Below are 24,800 nucleotides of genomic sequence, written 5' to 3'. Positions count from 1 at the left end.
TTTCTAAGCCTTTTGTTATAACCATAAACATATTAGACTGCACTTTAGTACTGTGTTTCCCTGAAAATAAGAAAATGTCTTATATTTTTTTGAACCCTGAAATAAGTGCTTGGCCTTATTGCCATGCACTCCAAAGCCCGATTGGGCTTATTATCAGGGGATGTCTTATTTGGAGGGAAACAGGGTACTATTTCGGAGACATGTACTTTGTGGTAACATTGAAATAGAAAACCTGGTGGTTAGTAAAAATCTAATCCACACATAAGCCTGGAAGATGGCAACCAAATCACATACAAAATTCACTAAGGTTTAATTAAGGTCACATTTCAGGGATTGGAGCATTTTCTCCCAACAGGAAGTGTTTGTATATTGAATTAATATTTAACTACAGGATTTCTAAGTATTCCCCTAACAAAGCATGAGCATCAAATATAGTTACATATTCAAAGAAGAGCAGATATAATATTAAAAATTAAATCCTGCTACTGGCTTAACTTAGATGATCAACATGGTTTAATCCCCTGTTCACAATTTGTTCTCTGTCCCACTCACTTTATTGCCCATAAAAAGCACTTTCAGCACAAAATGCTTCCCACTACCAGCAAAAAAAGGTTAAAACTGCAGCTCTGAAAAAGTCAAATTGTTCAAAATTAATGGAATCACTGCTACTCAGAGTAGGCAACACAGCTATAATATCCAACTTTATCACTGGTCTTAATTTAATCTAAGAAACATCTCTTCTCTCTTAAATTCCACTGCTAAGAGTATGCTAAGTGGTTTTAGGCAAGCTGCATTTTTTTCAATTTTATCTATGCACTTCCATGGTCTTGCAGTTCAACAAATCGTCGCTATATCTTGTGTTTTCACTGAGAAACACAAGTATCTTTTTTTATTGAAATTGACAACTGATATGTAGCCTGAGGAAAACTACAAGAGTAAGGCTGAGGTAAGAAGTATTTATACGGATTAAAAAAGAAAGTCAAGATGGCAGCCATGACAATGCAATCAAAGATAGCAATAGATAAGACAGTAGTGTGTGTGTGTGTGTGTGTGTGTGTATGTATATATGTATATGTATGTATGTGTATATATATATATATGTGCGCGCACACACCCACACCCACACCCACACCCACCCACACACACACATATATATTTGTTTTCTGAGGTTTTCGCAAAGTTTTTATGTAGGTCTTTGGTTATTCGGGTTTTCTCCCATGTAAAATTGGACGTACAAAGACCTACATATATATATATATATATACTTCTCGTAGGTTTTCACGAGTATAGGTTTTGCTTTGCTCACAGAAGCATGAAGCCGAAAGCACCAGCCTGAAGATGATGAGTGAGACCTCGTCAAAATGTTGCCAAGATACTCTTAACCTTACACGGGAAAAGACCCGATTATGCCAAGACCTACATATATCTATATCTATATCTATATCTATATCTATATCTATGTGTGTGTGTGTGTGTGTGTGTGTGTGTGTGTGTGTGTGTGTGTGTAGGTCTTTGGTTATTCGGGTTTTCTCCCGCATAAAATTGGAAGTGTCTTGGCGACATTTTGACGAAGTCTCATTCGTCATCTTCAGGCTTCAGCTTCGTGCTTCTGGGAGCAATGTGTGATTGTAGCTGTTTCTTCCTTTCTAACTGCTAGTGGGGGTTTGAACTGATTGGGTGGGAGCTTGGCTGTGCTCTGATTGGATGGGTTTTTTTTGTGCTCTGATTGGCTGGGGGTGTGTCCTGTTTGGGTGGGGGCTTGGTTGTGCTCGGATTAGTCTGAGTTGCAGGGGGATTTGAGTTGGTGAGCTGCATTGCTGTTGTTTAGCTTCATGTTTGTGGTCGTGCTACATCTTCATAGTGGAAATCCCATGAAATCCCATGCACCGCCTGCCCCACCACATTGGACAAACCAACAGAAGAATAAGTGCACGCATTGAAGAACACAAGAACTCAGTCAAAAAAGAGGAACCAACTTCTTCCCTGGTCCAATGCCACAGGTCACGATATTGACTTTAAAAAGACCAGAACTATTGCCAAAACTGAACACTTTAACAACAGAATAATCAGAGAAGCCATCGAGATAGAAAAACGCCCACAGCATGAACAAACGAGATGATACCTCCCGCCTACCAGCCATTTGGAAACCCGCCCTTATTGACAAACGAGTCCTTAACACGAGGAATGACACCAGACCCACACTCACGAGGTCCACACAGGATGTCACCACCACATATCCACCCAGAAAGCAGACCCAAACCCACACTGATCAGGAAGCACGACCAAGGACCAGAAGCCAGACCGCAGCTGCAACATTAGCCATTTCAAACCCCTCCAATCCATACATGCAGCAGACTGACACCCACTACGAAGATGTAGCACGACCACGACCACAAAGCCAAACAGCAGCAGTGCAGCTCACCAGCTCAAATCCCCCTGCAACTCAGACTAATCTGAGCACAACCAAGCCCCCACCCAAACAGGACACACCCCCAGCCAATCAGAGCACAAAAAAACCCCATCCAATCAGAGCACAGCCAAGCTCCCACCCAATCAGTTCAAACCCCCACTAGCAGTTAAAAAGGAAGAAACAGCTGCAATCACACATTGCTCCTAGAAGCACGAAGCTGAAGCCTGAAGATGACGAATGAGACTTCGAAACGTCGCCAAGACACTTCCAATTTTACGCGGAGAAAACCCGAATAACCAAAGACATATATATATATATATATATATATATATATATATATATATATATATATATATATATATATATATATATATATATATATATATATATATATACACACACACACATATATATACACACACACACACGTGTATGTATATATGTATGTATGATGTATGGATGTATATATGTGTGTATATACACAAACATGCACACACACACATATATATCACCCCATAGCACTTTATAGTACTCTTGGGGTGGTTTACAATCTAAGCGTTATTTGCATATTGCTCCCAACAATCTGAGTCCTCATTTTTCCGACCTTTGAAGGATGGAAAGCAGAGTCAATTTTAATTCTTATTACGATTGAACTCCAGGCTATAGGCAGAGTTTGCCTGCAATACTTGACTTTAAGCACTGCGCCATCAGGTCTGTTTTTAATGTGGTACTGTTGTGATGGATAGATTAAGGAGATAGCGTGGCGGAGGCTGGTTAAAGGGATATGTCTGTATTTCCGGGTCACATGGGTGGATCTGATTGGGTGGCTGAGCTCAAATGGGTAGGTGATGTATAAGAGATAAAAGGTGGCAGGGAACATGGACCGGTAGCCCTAAAAAGAAGTTCTTCATTGATTGTCAGTACATGCCAAAAAGCAATAAAGAAAGCATCAGCAAACCAGGTTTGTGTCTTTCTTTTCCTTCTGTTGGGAACCTGACAGATCCTTTTATTAACCATATCCTGCAGATGCTCCTGGCTGGAAGTGAAGCGGATTCATACAGGATTTATAGTAACCAGAATTTTGGAGCTGGTTTCTTGTTTTGGCGCAGGATTAATGGAATCTTGCAACTAGAGTTCAGTCACCAGAACTGATTTATGAATGTTGAAATGAGACCATCAATGTCTTTCTGGAAGGACCACCATCCCAATGCAGAGGTTTTTTTCTTCACAAATTAGACAGCTTAACTGCTGTCTAATTGTATTCCTATCTTGCATCAGTTCACTATATGACACAAAATAAAAGCAGCTATGAGGATCCCAACTGGACCAGAACTGGAGCACTGATGATGAGGAATTTAACCCTTACCCTACTATTTTTCATACACACCTGCCCTCGTCTCTCTTGCAATCTACAATTTTGGAAAAGATATATACCCATCACATATATTTCCCCATTTAGGTAAACAGCAGCTGGTGAAAGAATCAGTAATATGGTCAGAAAAGAGAAAGATCTATATCTGGTTTTGGTTTTCCCCCTTTCCCAGTTGCTGCAGTTGTGGTCTTTGTGACTGTTTTAAAACAAACATAAAGATATAAAGATAGCCGGTTAGGTCTGGCGATTAAGGCACTAGACTAGAAGCAGAGAAACCTGAGTTCCAGTCTTGCTTTAGACATCCAAACCAACTGGGGTAATGCAGGCCAGTCAGTCTCTCTCTTTTTCTCTCCCCTTCCCTTCCCCTTGGAAGAAGGCACTAGTATGTCTACTTTCAAAAATGTTGCCAAGAAAAACTACAGAGATTTATCTTTGTAATCACTTGGAGTCAGGCTGACTGAAAGCTATGGAAAACATGAGCACAGACCTCATCCCCCTTTTTATATTTGAGTTTGTCAGCTGTTAATTTTACAGTCTGAATGTAGATGGAGAAATCCGTAACTCAGGAAAATGCTTTTGCTGATGCAAGAAGCTTAAGACTACAGAAATATATTTTGTACGAAACCAGATCATCTCAAGTTTGAATTAGTTATTTTTCAATTGTACAGTTTCCTTTCCCAATTTTCCGTTAACACTTTATTTCTCAATGTAGCAACAATAAAAATGTATTAATTGTGAGTTGGATCCTTTAAAAAGCAACTATTGAAGCAACAGTGACAGACGGGGATGGGTGGGAATTAGAAAACTATGTAAAGCATTTGCTAATTTTAAACTTATTTTGTTCTTTGCTAAGTGAGATAAAGTATCCTGTCTAGCAACAAACCTTTTAAGAGATATTATAGGATGACTTTTTTTTCTGGTACAGTTAGAATAAATCCAAAATAACTGCATACTGCAGTTATTTGACACTTAGCAAAAACTTGTCTTAGAAAATGCACACATATACGTATAAATTCAAGCCTGCTAATGTGCCACAAGAAAGAACTGGAAATGTGTTGCTGCTGTTATATGAAATGTATAAAACTATACATAAATAAGTGTTCTGTATCACATTTAATTCTCTTCAAAAAATCAGTTATAAGTGCTTTCAAAAGCAGCAGTGAATTCAGCTAGCAATTTAATTTAAACCAGATTAATACATGACAATGAGAATAGCCAATGGTCAGTTGAATTCTGTTGCATGCATTAATCTCTGGTACATATTAATTATGCTTTCAACTTTGACAGAGTTTGCAGGCTCCATGGTTGTTAGCTTGGGCAAATGTCCTCCTGACTGCCATGTGTGTTTATACGATAGAGATGCTATGATCTTTCTTTGGCTTGAAAAGGGCAGAAAACTGTTCTTGTTCGAGCAAGAATTATGTTGCAAATGACAACGTGCCAATATTGGCCCCACATTGCGCTGAAAATGCGCAGAATCCCCAAGCAGTAATGGAAGGTCATATTTCACACCAAAATGCAAAAAGGTCAGCCATATGTGGATTTGGGTTTCTAACTAGGCCTCAAATTCCCATGGGAAAGTATCTTTGGAAAAGGTCATTGTGGCTCTGCAGAATTTGGATTCTTTGCTGTAGCAATTGCAGTATGAAAGTCTCAGCTTGCCAGGACACAACAGAAGTCATTTTTATGGCTCAAAACCTCCTGACATTTATTTCACCAGGAAAGAATAAAATCAACAACCCTCTCTTTTGTGTTGTACCCACTACGGAACTAGATACAGCTTTCTCACACTGAGCCAAAGACACTTAAAAATCCAAAATGTAAAATATCCTCTTGCATCGACCGGAAAAATAGTCTAAAATTTACTGATTGTAAGTTTGATTCAGTATCTATCTCTATGAAGGCTAATCCCCATAACTAGGGCTCGTCTATGTGTTTTAACAGTGCTTGAAGATGCCTCTCTAATCATGGCTGAGGTGATCTGATTTTGCTTTTATCTGAGATGACATTAAAGTGGTGCTCTCCACTTTCACCCAACAAAAGCCTTGCTCTAAGTACAACTTCAGGTGTTTCAAAAACCACTGAGGTGAAGTAGAGGATGGGGGTCTACCTGCATCTCTAATTGACCTCAATAACAGTAACACAGTTGGAAGGGACCTTGGAGGCCATCTAGTCCAGCCCCATGCTCATGGAGACCTGTATTAGGGATTCGAACTGCCGAACTTTCTGATCAACAAGCTCAATGTCTTAACCACTGAGCCACTTAGTCAGTCCTCTTCCAAGCGCTGCAAACAAAGCCATACATTTCAGCCTGACAATTCCCTGGGGAGGATTTAACTATCAAAGTGAAAAGGGGAGAGGATCTTTCTAAGCCTAATCATATTTTCTTTTCTCATTTTTTAAAGTGACTCTTTGTTTGCTATTTAGAATCTATACATATGAAAGTAGAGTAATGCAGTCTCTTTTTTTACTGCAGCTTTTGATTGCCATTCTGCTCATAATAGGATGAGCAGAGAGGATGAACAAAAATGGAGAGTCCATCTGCTGGAGCTTACAAACAGCCTCCCCATCAGCTGTTTTCAGACAGGGTGAGACAGAGAGTGGAGAAAAAGGGCAAGAAAGAGCAAGACAAATCAAATAAGACAGCCTAAGTGTAAGGAGGAGCACAAGAAACAGAATGAGAGGAAATGCAAAAGAACACAAGAAGGATAATTTCTGGGCTGGATAGAGGTCTCCTTAATGTAATAGGACAACCTTCTACAGGACTGGAAAACCCTTTTCCACCCTGCAAATTGGTTGCAAAGCTTGGCTTTCTTGTAAAAGGAGAAAGGCACAAAGACCCCTATCTATTCCTGAAGATCAGATTAGGACAGATAGCTAAATCCATAGATTACATCAGAGGTGGGCAACCAGTTCGCCTGAAAGCGAAAATGTGAGCATGTGTGGTGTCGAAAAAAACAGCGATTATATAGGATGTGATAGCACCAGAGTGGATGGGCGGGCCCAGCCGGTGGTCGGAACTCCCGGTTCGTTCGAACTGGTCCGAACCGGCGTCAGCCCACCACCGGATTACATCCTTTGTCAAAACTCACCTCTCCCCAGCCCCATTCCATGTTAAGGGCAGCAACTGATGGTTATTTTTCCTATGTGTAGGAAATTCACCAATTATTTTTCTTACCTTGTTACATACCGAACATATAAAAATACTACTCACAGGTTTCATCACTGAGACAGATTATAGCACAGCTGTCAGGAGAGAGCAAATTTTGCCAGGATACTTTATACTGGCATGTGGATTGGAAAAAAAGCATATTAAAGTGGCTGTCTGGATGAGCCCCAAGTTTCTATCTTCAGTTAACTGGTTTAGCAAGGCTGGTGCCAATGCTTAATGAGTGAACCAATGCTAATGAGCTCCATTTTCTTTGCCTGGACCACTTCCTACAATAAATAATTGCAGGAATTTTAATTTAGTTTATATTTCTCCAGCTTCAGGTTTACCATATTGATACACGTTCAACAGAATTGCTTCCTCATTAAAGTTGGAGAAATATATTCTGATACGGTGATATATTGTTGAAGGTCTGTTAGAGATAACAGAGATATTTAGGAGAACTTATCTTATATTTAGATAAGTTTAGAACTTATCTTATGTTTAGATAAGTTCTCCTAAAGCAAAAACATTTGTCTTTATAACAGCTATCCAGTCATATATTTCTAAAATAGGTTTGTTGTTAGAAGAGAACTAATAATATCCATATGCATCATGGATGACTATCATTTATATGAACAGTAACATTCATATGTATTATAAATTACTAATCTCTTCTATCCAGACCCCCACCACATTTTGTCAACTCTTCTAACTTTTTAGATGTGATAAAGGGGACAAGGTAAGAAGATATCTGTTTAGCAACTATATATGATCAGTATCCCATTCCTACAGTCAATTTTTGCTGATCTGGGTACCCTAGTGCATGTACAGATTACAAATCGACTTGTGTACCAGAACCAATGCAGTAATAGACCATGGTAGTTTACTGAAAGTTTATCATTCTTAATTGCATTGATATGTACCATGAAATCAATATGATCAAAATTTAATAATAGAATCAGGAAAAGATTCAATTCATTTATTTGAATGTTTCTGTATCTGCACCAACTTGAATTGAGTTAAAGTATCATCAAATAATAAACAACTAAACATAGAAGTCAACAAGACAACCTTTTTCTGACTCTATGACTCTTTCAAATAAATTTGAAATAATTTTAATTATTTCAAATAATTAAAAACAATTAAATCTTGTCTGCATGCTTTTAACGTATATCTTTATGTAAATCTAAATATAACCATGTAAATCTATAGTGTTGATTTATTAACAAGTCCTGTTTTGATTTTAGTCTGAAATAGCAGTAGCACTTAGACTTAGACTTATATACCGTTCACAGTGCTTTAAAGCCGTCTCTACAGAGTCACCATATTGCCCCCAACATTCTGGGTGCTCATTTTACCGACTTCGGAAGGATGAGTCAATCTTGAGACGGTGAAATTCGAATTGCCAAACTGCTGGCAGCCTGCAGTCCGCAGAAGTAGCCTGCAGTACTGCATTCTAACCATTGCACCACCATGGCTCTTAATTAAAAATCAATACAATGCGATCTATCGAAGAGTAATAAAGGCAGAACCTGACAACTCACGAACAGATAAAATTAGATATTCTCTACTTCTTGTGTGTATTGGACTGTTATAGTGTCATACTGTTTTGGGGACCCCAGAGCAAACCCTTTTGCTGAAAATAGTAGTATTATTTTCTGCCATTTTGAAGCAACTACATGTGAAAATTCTAAAAACACTATTAGCACACCAAATAAAATGAAACCCAAAGTCTCAAGCCCTGCACCATTAGCCTATCCACTGCTCCTTCCAGCTTTTTCTAATATATTAAGGAATATAAGGAAGTCCCAAGCATCTTCATCCCCAAAATAAAAACTGGTTCATGGTATAGGAAAGAAAGTTTAAATGATCATGTAATGCAATAATAATAAATGATCATGCAATAATATCTGCAACATTGTTTCCTGAGTTAATATTTTACTATTTGGCTGTTATTGCATATATCCAAATGCATGAAGAAATAGTCATTTAAGTTGGCTCTTATCACATAATTCATAGATGAATAAAGGAATTAAGCATTTTAAACTTTCTGAAAAACTCTTGAAAATGAGATTTAACAAAAGAAAGCAACTGCAGTATATAATATATGAAAGGACTTGAAAATCTATTTCAATTTCTGTAATTCTTGGAACTTAGTAAATTCATTTTGCAACATTCAAAGAGAATCCAGAGTTATCCAAATAAGGAAGTATGCTGAGGCATTTAACTGTTTGTTAATAACATATCCTTTATAGAGGTTGGTTTCGTTCTTAATCAGCAAATAACACATTACTCTCCAATACAGCCTGGCTTCTAGTTTTTGCTTAAAAAGAATTTTAAAACTGACGCAGAGATTTAATAAGCATCCACCATTTCTTTCTAGATAAGTCAACTGAACATAGCCCTGACATTTTGTTAACTGATCAATTAAAATTGAATACTGGAAATGATTAGAAAAATAACTGAATCATAGATACTTGCATTAGAATTATTCTATGGATGGACCAATTCAAGAATTTTTGACAAAATATTTTTTCTAACTTGTAGTTTTTTGGGAATGCACAGATTCTACTTTGAGTATTTCTTTCCTTTCACATGCAAACCATGTGGATCGACATAGTTAGCAAAAATGCTGGTCAAGTTCACTCACCTCTGATTTTGACCATTCCCACTAACGCTGACAAAATCAATACCTTGTACTTCTTACTAAATGTGTATTGAAGTGTGCGTGGCAAGAGAGTTTTGTTTATGCATTTGAAACCACATGAACATCATTCAACCTATAAAAACAATCACTCTATCTGCACATTTGGCTGACCCAAAGCATTTTGTTGTAATTTTCAAGTCAAAATGAACAGCACTGTCTATTAATAATTATTTTGAAATCTGAAATCTATAAAAACAATCACTCTATCTGCACATTTGGCTGACCCAAAGCATTTTGTTGTAATTTTCAAGTCAAAATGAACAGCACTGTCTATTAATAATTATTTTGAAATTATTATTATTAATAATAATATTATTAATTATTGAAATTATTATTTCAAACTGTCTACTTCTACTCCGGTAGTAAAACCACAATAAAACATTTGTAATTTAAAAATATGCTACCCTTTGTGCTACACCAAATCAGCAGCCAAAAAAATCACTTCACTTTGATGAGGAGTTGGAAAATACAGATATGTACACGGAAGCACACCCGGTAGCCATATTTCAAAAGATCAAGAGACTTCCTATTATGTTTTCAGAGGCTGCTATGGTTTTCATTCAGAAGAAAGGAAGATGGTACATTTTTTTTAGGAAAAGAGAAATGATATCTAGATCTGGTGCAAAATTTTTACAATAGAAAATCAAATACAACTGTAGGAAAACTGAAGACCTTGCTATAAATAATTAATAAATATTTATTAATCACCATAGGATAAATTTACCTGTTGTCACGATTTGTGATAATGAAATAATAGTATATTATAATCTTATATATACAATATATACACACATACATACAAACACACATATTTTGAATGATGTAATTTATATCTCTCACTGCATAAAACTCACTTGTATTCAAGACGTGCACTTAACATACAGTAGTACTTTGTTCAGCAATGTAGTTGCTTTATAATTTGAATTATTTCTTGGAGTTGAAGCAAATGTGATAGCTTTTAAAATGTATTTTTGGAAAGTTTCAAAGCGTTAAAGTAACTGGCCTTCTGTTGCACATGTCAACTGAATATAATTATATATATTTCAGCATATAAAGATCATGTGAACTTTACCACATAAAGAAATGTTCATAAGAAATCTCCAATATTGTAGCAAATGAAGAATAAAGCAAGAATGTGCCTTATTTAAAGCCTTAATCTAAAACCTAATGAATGGATTCTGTGCTTAATTAGAGAAATAAAGTCTTCTGAACTGAGTACAGTAAATATACATTGATTATAAGGGTTAAAAAAAGGTGAAATATGCAGCCTGAACAATTTATCATCCAGAGCCATATTATTAGAAGTTGAAAGCACAGATTTATCCTGAGCATAAATATTGCAATGATCAACTTTAATGTTGTGGATAAGCTGACTATATAAGCATTTGGAGGCTGCATCTTGGAAGACAGAAATGCTTAGCCTGTCAAGCAACCATTATACAATATCACTAAAACAAGTGAAAGCACAGGTACCAAGTACCTTCATCAACTGGAAATGTGTACTTCATTATTCAAAGGGATGCTAAGTCTGGGTAAACCGATACTTCCTGGTGCTTTTAACAGGGACAAAGCTCGACCAAACATATGCATGCCATGCTAGTAACTGGTTCATGATATAGGACGTGTCCTTATTGGAAACACCTGCATTGGTAACCAATTATTTTCTGAACTTCACTTAAGGAGAGGGGTTTATTCTTTGAAATTCTACATTGTTTTGACCTTGATATTTGAGTGGCTGCCTATCTTATAATATACCTGTCCAGATATTAAGATCAGTAAGAAAGGCTCTCTAGCAAATGGACTTATTTTCTGATAACCATTTATTGTATGTGGGAGAGGGATTTCTTCTACTTTCCAAGCTATGAAATGTATTCCCTTGAGAACTGTGCTCATAACCCACTCTTTCCACTTTCAGGAAAGGAATCAAGAACTTTGCTTTAATCAGCCTTTGCAGTTTTACTAAAAGAATATTTTAATTTCTTATATGTGAGCTTATGAAGATAGCTAGATAGCTAGATGGATAGTTAGATAGATTTTAATAACTCTCTAGGCAAAGATTCTTTCTCTTGTGCTTTGCAAAGGACCCTGAACATATGAACAATAAAATTTACACTGTACGTACAATGATTTATTTATTTATTTATTTATTTATTTAAATTTTTATACCGCCCTTCTCCCGAAGGACTCAGGGCGGTGTACAGCCAAGGTTAAAACAGTTAAATATACAAATTTAAAATATCAATTAAAATACATATTCAATAATGGCCAAATTAAAACCGTCAAATTGACCCAACCTAAAATACCCCATATAAAATTACTAAAAATTAAAAATTTGAAAAATTTAAAAATCAAGCCAGTCCCGCTTGGATAAATAAATAAGTTTTTAATTCCCGGCGAAATGATGTAGTAAGAAAATATAAGTGTAGACACAGCTTTCTGAAGTAACAGTAAGTCACAATAATGGGCTATCCTGGACCACAAAGGTGATATCATAAAGATGCCCAAACATCTGCATGAAAATATGTGCAAGAATTTTTAATGAGACTAGAATTTTCTTTCTTTAATAAACACCTTTTAGCAGTTTTCTTCATTATTCTTTTGATGTTGTTCAAGTTACTGGAGCTGCTTTTCCTTGAGGACACGGTTTTTCATTTCCAGAATGAGACTTTAAAAATTCCAATGTGCAGTTTTGCAACAGATTACATAGGCTTATTGCTAGGGCAATATGATGTGTTATTTAGGGGGTGATTTCAGTAGGCCAGTGATGGTTAACCTTTTTGGTGCTGAGTGCCCAAAGTGCACACGCATGTGTGTGAACCCCCAAAATGCAATGCAAGCTTCCCACACGCATGCACCCGGGCCCCCCGTACCCTGTTTTGGCTTCCAGGTTAGTGCAGGCAGCTTTCCAGGCCAAAAACGGGGCACAGGGGGTTCTCGCACAGCCCCCCCATGCCCCATTTTGGCTTCCAGGTTGGTGTAGCCTTTCCAGGCCCAAAACATGGGGGGGGGCTCGCGCAGCACCGTTTTCGCTTTCAGGTTGTTGAAGGAGGCCTCCCAGGCCCAAAACAATTGCGGGGTTATGCATGCACAACCCCCCCAAATGAAATGCGAGTACCCCAGCGCATGTGCCCTGCCCCCCCGCGCATGCATCCCATGCATGCACCCTGTCCCCTGCGCATGCGTGGCAGAGACCTGAAAACCAGCTGGCCAGCGGGAGGCATGCGTGGATGCACGGTGGAGCTGGGCTGGGGCAACAGCTGGCATGCCTGCAGAGGGCTGTGTGTGCCACCTGTGGCACGCGTGCCCATAGGTTAACCATCACGGAACTAGGCGCTTGGTGCTGAATGGTATGAAATAAATATATGAATTCCTAATGTCAAAATCAGGGATGCAGTGGCTCAGTGGCTAAGATGCTGAGCTTGTTGATCGAAAGGTTGGATGTTCAGCGGTTCGAATCCCTAGTGCTACGTAATGGGATGAGCTCCCATTACTTGTCCCAGCTTCTGCCAACCTAGCAGTTTGAAAGCACGTTAAAAAAATGCAAGTAGAAAAATAGGGACCATCTTTGGTGGGAAGGTAACAGTATTTCTTGCACCTTTGGTGTTTAGTCATGCCGGCCACATGACCATGGAGATGTCTTCGGCCAGCGCTAGTGCTTTGGCTTTGAAACAGAGATGAGCACTGCCCCCTAGAGTTGAGAACGACAAGCACATATGGGCGAGGGGAACCTTTACCTTTACTGTCAAAATACAAGCATCCACCAAAGCACATTCTCAAAAGTTAATGTAAAACAGGACAAATATCTGTTCTATCAAAAGTCAAAATGCACTATAATAAGGAGATAGGGTCAATCAGTAATCTCTTTTTAATGGCACATTCTACCAGTCAATCAATACTACTTTCCTTTCTTTCTTTCCCAAGCTAACCTCACTTATACTAAGCATTTCTGTTAAACAGTTAGGCACAGCAAGATTCTTTGCATATCAGATTGGATGAAAAGGCCATTAGTATGGCCCTTAATTTTAATATCTTTGTTGCCTACTGTATATTAAAAAAGCTAAACGAATACAACTTTAAAGATAATCATAAAGATTTCTATATGACACTCTTTGAATGACAATTTAGAAATAACTTCTATAGTTTCTTAATTGTTATTATTTTAAAAGCTATGTCTATCGAAACTAGGATATCTTAGAATTAGTGATTTAAAATTTTTGGAGAAGGCATGATTAGTTTAGAACAAAGCAAATTAAAGGCTAAAAATCATATAAGTGAAGAATGTATGTGCTTGATTTAGATGTGATTTAAGATCTGATTAAACAGTGAACTTCAAGATACATATAGATGTAGTCTAATAAATTCTAGAATGGTTTGATAACATCAAATTAACAAAGGGGCCTTGTGTTAACAAAGAATTGTTTCATACAAATGATTATTTCATATGCAGGCCCAAGACAAGATGCTGAATATTAGATTGAAAAAATAGAATTTATTTATTGTCACTTTTTTACTTTAGAGAAAAAGCCATATAAGATAAATATATGCTCTTGCAGCTGGAAGCTGGACCTTTTTCTTAGTTGCATTTAGCACTGCTACTGAAACTTGTAAGAACATTCAACTAAATCATCAACATCAATTGGATCTTAAGATGCAAGACACCTCGGCACTTCTTTGATAAGACAGTAAAAGACTTTCATTTATCAAGAGGACTGAAATAAATGGGATATACACTAAAGTGTACTTGCATTCTTCTACATCTCATATATATTTGTTTTTAAGAGACTTCTGCTGCACTATTTCATAAGTTAACTCCTAACGTATGGAAGAGTTCTGTACATAATAAATTCCCAGTATAAATAAGTAAAATTGTTAAATTCTACAGTTGTATTGAACTACTTTCAGTTGATTCATCATAATATCACCCTAGTGATATTACAAAGTAAGGGAAGATTTATAGATGAGACATGTTCTTGAATCCTTTTGCAAAAAGCATGAGAATGGTAATATTAGAAAGCTAAGGTGCAGAGAAGGGTAACACATACCAAGAAATACTTATTTATATATTTATATATTTATTTAAGCACATTTTTATACCGCCCTATCTCCCGAGGGACTCAGGGCAGTTTACAGCCTGATAAAAACATACATATAAATACAAAATAAAACACCAATTAAAAAACTTATTAAATAAGGCCGAATATTAAAAAATTGCGATAAAAATAATAAAACCCCGTTAAAACCAAATTTAAAATTTAAAATTCTAGTCCAGTCCTGCGCAAATAAATAGATGTGTCTTAAGCTCGCGGCGAAAGGTTCAAAGGTCAGGAAGTTGACGAAGTCCTGGGGGAAGTTCGTTCCAGAGGGTTGGAGCCCCCACAGAAAAGGCTCTTTCCCTGGGTGTCATCAGTCAGCACTGCCTGGCTGACGGCACCCTAAGGAGTCCTTCCCTGTGAGAGTGCACGGGTCGGTGGGAGGCAATCGGTGGCAGCAGACGGTCCCGTAGGTAACCCAGCCCTATGCCATGGAGCGCTTTGAAGATAGTTACCAAAACCTTGAAGCGCACCCGAAAGGCCACAGGTAGCCAGTGCAGTCTGCGCAGGAGTGGTGTCACATGGGAGCCACGAGGGGCTCCCTCTATCACCCGCGCAGCCGCATTCTGGACTTACCATCTTTTATTTGGCAGAAGGCAATCCTAAACACCCTTTCCTCTAAGGAAACGTTATTGATTTCTGTTATTTCCATCAATGTCTTGCTAATATTAGTCATTCTACTAGTATTGACTCCCATCTCAGATCTGTGTACACAATAAACAACCTTGACAAAGAAAAGTGAGCATATGGCCAAAATCATCCTGCTAGGCATGGTATCTGGACAAGGATGAAAAAAACAAACAAACCCCAAGGACAGTGAAGAAGCCAATGAGACTACACAAAAAGCTTTGTAAAGATCTGAAGATTCTTGTAAAGAAAAGGAAAAAAAACACATAAAAGAAACAGAGAGAGGTCACAGATAAATACTTCAGAACTGTAGGGCTGAAATAGAGAAAAAAATGCAAACTCAAAATAAGTTTAGGTTTGGAAAAGATTCTAAGGAGTATCAAAAAATGTTTCCTCCAATATACTCAAAATAAAGCAAAAGGCTATTCAATTAGCTGATGGACTAGCCACTTCCTTTTATCTTGGAAAATGGGAGACATGTTAGATACTTGGGAGAAAAAAAAATGGTATCCTATCTTCAAAAAGGGAAGAAGAAAAACCCAGCAAACTATGGACCAGTATAGCTGACAGGGACGTATTAAAAAAATCTAGTTCAAATTGTAAGTTTGTTGATCTGTAAGCATCTTGAAAACAAAACAGTAATTGCCATAAGTCAACATGGATTTGTCAAGAACAAAACTCGCTAGATTAATTGAATCTCAGTGCTTGATTGGGTAACTTCCTTCCTTGTTGTTGACATCAGATATATTTGACATCAGAAAAATGAGAGAAGAAACGTCACAGTTAAATAAAGGATTAATTGATTAAAATGTTTGGATATATATTAGATTGATAAAATATAAGATTAGATAAATCAATATGATGTATATGGTGAATTTGCACAAGAGATTTGCAATGAAACCCAGCGACACACTGTATTTGGATGGAAGATGTTTTTATGTTGTTGTTTTTTTTAAAAAAAATTCTTCAAAAAAAAAAAAAAGATATATTTTAACACCAGTGAACCATTTGACAAAATATCCCTCGATATTCCGATTATAACAAGCTACTTAAGGATGAGATGGAGGGTTTGACAATTAAATGGATTCTGGAAAATCATACATTGTCTGGGTGACTTTTTTATCTAATTAATGAAGTAATCTTGTTCACTTAGATTCTCAATCAATCAATGGGAATCAATAAAGCTGTGATTATATTCAATGACAAAGATGTGCAAAAATTCAGAACATCTGAGATAGGGTGATGAAGACCACGCTTGCCAATCCTTGCAACCAAATCACTGTCCTCCCAACTGATTTTCTGCATCAAAAGGTTCAACACTTCCCATATCAAACCTAGCTCATTTGTACTTACTAACTCAGGTGTCAATGATACACCATAATAAAGAAACTGCAATTTCCATGAGAAAAAAGTTGCTAACATCTAAGGCTTCTGATAGTATAAAAGCTAAACTCACTTATCCTTACTATCCAGTTCTATTAACTGTATCTTTATTAAAGGAATGTTTTTATGATTAGAGCAATGCATTTTGTTGGAATAGCAGATATACATTTTGTAACAAAATATACTGTAATCCTGTCAAGGATTTATTATTAACTTAAATTTATTTTCTTTAAAAGGTGAAGGTGAAACATTTATAAAGTGCTTCCTTTAGCTTATGATACCTTTTTTTAAAGTAGGGAGAATCATTAGTGGCATTGATTTAAGAGAAGAATTTCAGAATAATTTGCCTTCAAAAACTTTTTCAGAGAAAACCCCCACCAGTTTTGCTTTAAAGTACAAATAATTCTAGCTTGGTTATCTGATAATGGTAATTAGGACCAGAATTACTATCACTAAGTGATAGTAACTGTAATACATTCTGAAACATACTTTGTAGCAGGAGTCCTCAGAGAAATAACTGGTGGGAGTGACTTATGGAAGTGATTTGTGACCTTCTCTGTCAGGTTGTCCATTGAATGTGCTTGTGGAAAGCTGGCAGTGAGGGTTGCAAATGGCAGTCATGACTGCCGGATGTTGCAGCTGTCTTTAAATGCGTACCAGTTGCCAAGTACCCAAATCACAATCACATGACTATTGTGAGGACCACAACTCTGAAAACCATTTCTATGTCCCTTTCACTCAACACTACTATGAATGATAACTGAACAAGTAGTTGCTAACTGAGACCTACCTGTATATTGGCTTATTTAATAGCATCTGCATAATCTAAGTATTTCAACCATCCTTCTCCTGCAGACTTATATGGGTTCTAAACAGCACATGTACTTTCCAAGGTTTTGCAGTATGGGTTGTGTCCAGAATTCCACAACCATACTTTGCATGCTTTCCCTACTTTTTTTACCATTACCATTGGTAATCACACTGTTGTAATAGTCTCACCAGGACTGCCCAAGAATTCATTCAACAAGTTGTTACAATGCAACCTTTCCTATAGTTGAAAAGTACATCTAAATTTATTCAACTACATTAAACCACCATTCTTCTATTTAATTCTGTAATGAGTACTGTTTCTACTTGATGATCAAGGTAAAAACCAATTTCAGGACTTTGGGGGAGGGCCCAAATTAATTCTTTATCTTTCTATTACATCCCCCAATCACACATGCAATCCTGTCTCTAAACTATTTGCTATTGACTAGTAGCATGTCAAGTAAGGTTATCTTATATAAAGGACAATATTAAGTAATAATTGATGAATAGATTTAAAAATGGTGCTTTCAATACATCTGGCATGTCCTTGAAAGAGATACATAAAATACACATTTTCATTCAACTGCTGTGCATATTTGAGACATTCACATAAGAATATGTGGTGTGTAATCATTTTATATATTATACAATGTTATTTGGTTAAATGTTTGAACTAACTGCATTAGAAAATACTGTGCTTGAAATGTCATCATTATGACATTTTTAGTTGCACTTCTGCTATATGGTAGCTGTTGAGTGGCAGAACAGCATTTGTGAATATATTCTTCATTAGGTCAAGTGCCAGTTCCTTTCCCCTATTAGTCAAATTGAGTTAATACTTCATTGTTCTCAGTGAGAGCTTCTGTAGTTGCATAAACTGAGTTTCTTATTGCATTCTCTACAGAAGGATCACCTCATATTTCCAAGGCTGAGGGCGATCTTTAGCATTTGAAAAGTCCCTACAAATGTGGCACTATATCATTGACTTGGTGTCCCCTGAATTTTCTGTTTAGACATAATACCTGAAAAAAAATCTATTGTTCTGCAAAGAAAATGGCACTGAGGCATCATCTAGGAAAGATCTCCTAAATAAACTGTTTGTATGAATGTTTCATAAGTGAGAAATGCAGATTTAGTACACCATGAGGCAAGGGTTTTACCAGTATCTGCCACTGTTTTAAACCCACGATATGATGGCAGATACCAGAATATATTCTAATAAGTATAGCTAGAAACAATTGCTAAAGGTTCAAAGACCTATGCAGTTTGAAATATATTGTGGAATTAGATAAATGTAATTTAAATATAAAATTGATCTATATTGTTTCTTTGAAAAAAAAATGATACATATAAAAATAATTTGAAGATGAATATTGCTTTTTTCCCTTTCTTTCTTGTTCCACCAGCTAGGCCTATGCTGATCTTTAATTCCATAAAATTACTAATGTAGTTTGGTTTTAGTTTTTCCATGTCAAAGCATGATCACATTCCTGTGTTAACTATTTTTGGCACCCACATAGGATCAAAATTAGAACAGCTGAGAAGAATAGAAATACAAGCGGAAATGGTTTTTTTCATCAAGATGTAAAGCAGAACAAACAAACATCACTTTGCCTCTCAACTCAATAAGAGATAGACTAGGAAATCCAGTTTCTAAATTCACAAATAAGGAAAACCTCAAAAAGAATGTGGGACAACAGTTGTTAGTTTCTGCTGTTTTGAAGCTCTCTGCATCTGAAATCCTATGTCACTTCCCAGTTATAAGGTGCTGCAGACCTGTAATGCCCCTGTGCTCCCATGTGCCCTGAAATGCCTTTTAGAAATAGAATCTGAAGCACAGGGCTAGTTTGAATCAAGTTTTTTTATTTGATTTTCATTAAAAAAACGTTGGTTACAATAGTAAAAACTAAAAAAAAACTAAATTTGGAGAAAGAGAATGGAAAAAAAGAATAAAAAGGATAGGAAAAAAAGAAAAAGACAGAAAAGAATAAAGAAAAAGAAAAAAATATAGAAAAGGTATGTCTTTAACAGAGGGAAAAACGTTCAGGACTGAATTATACATTAATAGAGGGAGAAAATGTCATCCCTCATCCGACCAATAATTTTGGAGGAAAGGTGTAATTCCTTACTTCTTTGTTATCCTTAAGTACAGCTCTATTCTTTCCCCCAATACTCTTTATTTTTTGTCCTACTATTTGTGTTACTTCTAACTTTCCCATCTCTTTCATGGAATTTGTTTGGGGATGGCTACTTTGCAACAGGAAAACCCTAACAACACACTGTGACAGGTGAAAACCCCTATTTCACTATTCCCTCCAAAAAAACTGGTGCTACATTAACTGTACATCAGCTGAGCATGCCAGAAGATCCTAATTATGTTTCTTTTAAAGCATCTTGAAGTTACAGGCCATAGGACATAATTGTCAGGATGATAGAGCTTTAAGGCACAACTGACATCAGGATTGGTCTTTTGCAGGGGTGAAATGCTCCCAGTTCTGACTGGATCTCACGATCCAGTAGCGATTGTGGCCGGTGGTTCGGCGATCCAGTAGCGATCGCCGAACCTTCGCCGACACCCAGTGCCTGGGTGTTATTAGTTCCTGGTTTTAACCAGGAAGTAGTGTGTTTTTTACCTTCTGCGCATGCGCAGGTTTTGGCACATGCGCAGAAGGCCTGAACGCGCATGTCGCGCACATGTGCGCATGTGGACTTCCGAGCCGATATGGAAGGTAAATCAATTTGACCCCTGGTCTTTTGTTTTTATTTTTGTTTTGAGGCAACCAAAAGCTGCTGAGAGTTCACATTTCACAGGTACAATGTGATCATTAAGTTTTGTGAACAAAAATAAATGTGCCCTATTGATCAAGCAGATTATTGAAAAGTAAGCCAAAGCAAACTGCATAGCTTTGTTCTGTTGCTACTCTTCAATCAATACATATTGCTACTGCAGCACATCTAAGCTTAGAGACTGTAAATGGTGCCAAATTATGACTGTGAAGTACATAAATGTACCAGGAGCTTTTGGGCTGGTTTGAGCTACCAATTTAAATTATAGTGGTTGATATTAAAAGATATAAGCTGTACCATGCTTCAGGGTGCCAGTGCTATAATTTACTGGGTTACACTAGAGTTTGATCATAAAACTAATAGTTTGGGGTACTAGTATCCTTTGGAAGTATGCACTGTGTGAATTGTGATGTTGAGCATTAGTGCACAAACACAACCCACACTTCTTTCAAGCTAGTTGCTGAAAGCACTTGGGAAAAGATCAATGTCTTGAACTGTCCTGTTTGCACACGGAATTTGCATATGTAAAGGCTATCCCAATATAATATCAATGAATGTATTATGAAGATAACAAGATGGCATCTTCATTTGAGGAAGTCCATATTCAAATCTTAGATCCTCCAACATAGGGTCAGTATTGCTCTAGAAAGTAACAAACAATAAGAGCAAAAAGTCATATGGACAAAATAACCCGCAGATGTATCATTTTAAGATTTAAATGCAGTGGTAAATCATAGAACTAACTGATCTCTTTGCAATTAGAAAACTAGGTTATAATTCAGAGAGTTTAGGCTGGCACTGTGTTAGATAGGATTCCAACTTTTTATAGTTCAGAAGTAGCAGAGCTGTATTGTCCATTTTCTTCTAGTTGAGCAAGGTGGCTCTAATTTTATCATGCTGCTTAGCTGCATTGTTTTCTTTTACAACTATATATTTAAGAAAAAAGTGCGAAATATAGTTTTAAGTAATGCACACTGCTTGTTAATTGGGACTCTTGTGAATTTATCATTCATGAACAAGAAATAAAATGAACATATCAATCATGTAAAACACATTGCAAGTTGTTGGGTATTAATTCTGCTATAATTGTTAATATATGCACAATAATTCATGCAGGCATAATAATTTATCATATTATGGGATCTAGGAAACAGCATTGTAAGAGCTGAGTTTCATCCCTACTAATATGTAATCTGAAAGCATGCTATACTTACTGAATTACAAATTACAGAAGAAAATGAGTGACAGATCATAGGTAGGGTTTGCAAGAACAATAACCAACAAAATGTACATCATGATGCAACTTCTCTCTCTTACATATTTCCATGTAATGTCATGAGACAAGTACAAAAGGGGACAGTTTTTATGTGATGCTACAATTTTGTTTTGTCATTTCTGCACCACTGTTATGGGGAATTTTAGTGTTTGAAACTGACTAAATTTAGATCTTTCCACTGTAGGTTACAGAGTGTAATAATGGAAGGCCTGTGAATATTTAGAATTCTGGTATACACCCGGGATATGACATGGAAAAATAAATGTCTTCAATATAATTGTGGAGCAATGAATTTTTTTCAGTATAATTGTAAAGTAGTGGTCTCACTAGTCATACTTCATAGACTGATATACTGAATTTTAATTTATCATGTCACTAAATCCTGACCCGCTTTTCTTTAATCAGTGTAATAAAACCTATCATTTCAAATATCTATTACACATGCTTAGATTTTTATCAGGTTAAATCATCAGATATAAACATATTGATTTTACTATTACATCTCCCACAAGGGCCTTCATGCATTTGCCAACAACAGATCTGCAGTACATTAAAATAGTAAGTAATCCTCTAAACAATCAAAGGAGGTATTCATTCCTGTGAGAGCAAAGCACTTAAGCAGAGGAATTGGCAATGGGCAGAACAGCCTAGCAATATTTGCAAAGCTTTGTATAAGGCTAAAATCCTTTATATCAGCAGTTTCCAAGGAAATAGCAATGCATATGTGAATGATCAGGGAACTGACTCCAACTGTTTTTACAGGGTTACAAGCATTTCATTTCAGCTGGTAGATCAAGCTGGGGAATTGTATAGACATTACCATAGTTTCTTCTCCAGATAGTACAAAAACATTTAGATACACTTATGATTTCTATTTGTGACTTTATGTTGCTGTAGTTGAGTCTCCTATTTGTCCTTACTAGTACACTTTTCAATGTGTTATGGGTAGGTGCTTTCCTATTTCTATTTTCAATTACTTTCAAACTCTAGTCATCCAAAGCAACATATGTCAGTAGTTTCATCAAGGTCACTGATAAACTGAAGCTTATTCAGAAAAACTTTTTAATTACCCTAAATCTTATTTGGATACATAAGCTCATATAAAAAACTTACTTTCCACGAGAGGTAGACATGAATGGAAGTATGATAATGTAAAGGGGACGCGGTGTCTCAGAGGCTAGGATGTTGAGCTTGTCAATCGAAAGGTCAGCAGCTCAGCGGTTCGAATCCCTAGTGCTGCGGTGTAACGGGGTGAGCTCCCATTACTTGTCCCAGCTTCTGCCAAACTAGCAGTTTCGAAAGCACGTAAAAATGCAAGTAGAAAAAAATAGGGACCACCTTGGTGGGAAGGTAACAGTGTTCCATGCACCTTTGGCGTTGAGTTATGCCGGCCACATGACCACGGAGATGTCTTCGGACAGGGCTGGCTCTTCGGCTTTGAAACGGAGATGAGCACCACCCCCTAGAGTTGGGAACGACTAGCACATATGTGCGAGGGGAACCTTTAACTTTACCTTATGATAATGTAGTAACTGTACTCATTGTGGGAATGCAGATAATGATGCAAACTTTTTGCACTGTTATTCTCTTTTCTTCATTAGGGCCTACAAAATAAATTATGCTCTAATGGTCAATGGTCTACCTATCTATCTAATGGTCCTTTCTACAGTTGAAAAGTTTCATACAGAGTACACTGTAGAAAGCTAATCTAGATGTCACTGTAGCAAAAATAGTAGAATGTTTCTTCTGACACTGACACATAACCTAAATTGCAAGACAGTACTTTTTGATCACTGTTGCCATTTGAACTTCTCCAATTAGACTTGAAGCAAGAACTTCCAAATTTTGTAGGTTGGCAAGATTTGGGTGGGTTGTGTGGGTTGACAAGATTTTCTACTAACTGACAAAGGCAGTAAATTGTGAGCATGCTTGTGCTCATTGTAAAAGTTCTGTTTAGAAAATGTAGATTCTGATATCTGAATTCATTCTCAACTTGCAATTAAACATCCAGACTCCATTTTTATGTTATTTTCATAGATAATTCTGTCCCCACCCCCTTTTCTGGAAGATAGAAAACCTTTTTGAAATGTTCCTTATTTTGTAATTTAGAAAACAAACTTTTGAGATCACTAAAAACCAAAACCAAAATGTAAACTGCAGACCTCCCTAAAAGGTAAAGGTAAAGGTTCCCCTCACACATACGTGCTAGTCGTTGCTGACTTTAGGGGGCGGTGCTCATCTCTGTTTTCAAAGCCGAAGAGCCAGCACTGTCCAAAGACGTCTCCGTGGTCATGTGGCCGGCATGACTCAATGCCAAAGGCGCACGGAACACTGTTACCTTCCCACCAAGGTGGTCCCTATTTTTTCTACTTGCATTTTTACGTGCTTTCGAAACTGCTAGGTTGGTAGAAGCTGGGACAAGTAACGGGAGCTCACCCTGTTACACGGCAGCACTAAGGATTTGAACCGCTGAGCTGCCGACCTTTCGATCGACAAGCACAACGTCCTAGCCCCTGAGCCACCACGTCCCCCTAGACCTCCCTATAGGATGCCAAGTATTACCACTCTTATTACTCAGCCTCACAGCCTGATCCCCAACAAAATCAGTGGCAATAGCCACTATACCTTGAAGAAATAAAGAGATTGAAGGTGACTTATTTAGTAACCAACATTAGTTATGTAAAGGCTGATATGAAATTTCCAAAAGGTAAGGAAAAATATGGAGAAATCTATTGCCACTTTACACTTGCTGTTGAAAACTATGGTCCTTCCAATGATCTTATATATATCTACAATTATGGCACTGTATTTGTAATTCTATAAGCTGGGTTAATATCTACTGCAAATTAATTGGCAATTATTCCTTTAATTTCTAAAGATATGCAGGAGCAAACTCACATATTGCGATGCTGACATTTGTGCGTTCTCATCCCTGATATTATCATAATTAGCAGAAAAGCAGAAAGGAGAAACAATAAATTAACTTTTAAAAATATCAAGGAATAAGCAAATTCTGATGTCAGAGCTTTAGAGGCAGTTGCTTTTTTCACTATTGACTTTTCACTATGATATTCAATATCATGCCTATTGTCCTTTTAACTCTTATAGAATTTCTTACAAGCAGCAGAAGTATAAATGTTGAAACAAGCCCCTCGTTCTTCTGATTGTCTTTTAATCTTATCTACTA

At 36.9% G+C, this 24,800-nt stretch overlaps 1 protein-coding gene across 2 annotated transcripts in view; it reads right to left on the bottom strand.

Annotated features, from left to right (window-relative positions):
- Nucleotides 1–24,800, bottom strand: part of ST8SIA4 (ST8 alpha-N-acetyl-neuraminide alpha-2,8-sialyltransferase 4) — a 101,579-nt gene that overhangs the window by 7,527 nt on the left and 69,252 nt on the right. The window lies entirely within an intron of this gene.

The sequence above is a fragment of the Ahaetulla prasina genome, chromosome 2 (assembly GCF_028640845.1).
Source record: "Ahaetulla prasina isolate Xishuangbanna chromosome 2, ASM2864084v1, whole genome shotgun sequence".
Classification (NCBI taxonomy): Eukaryota; Metazoa; Chordata; class Lepidosauria; order Squamata; family Colubridae; genus Ahaetulla; species Ahaetulla prasina.
The sequence above is the reverse complement of the archived record's forward strand: the minus strand, read 5'-3'. Positions and strand labels throughout refer to the sequence as shown.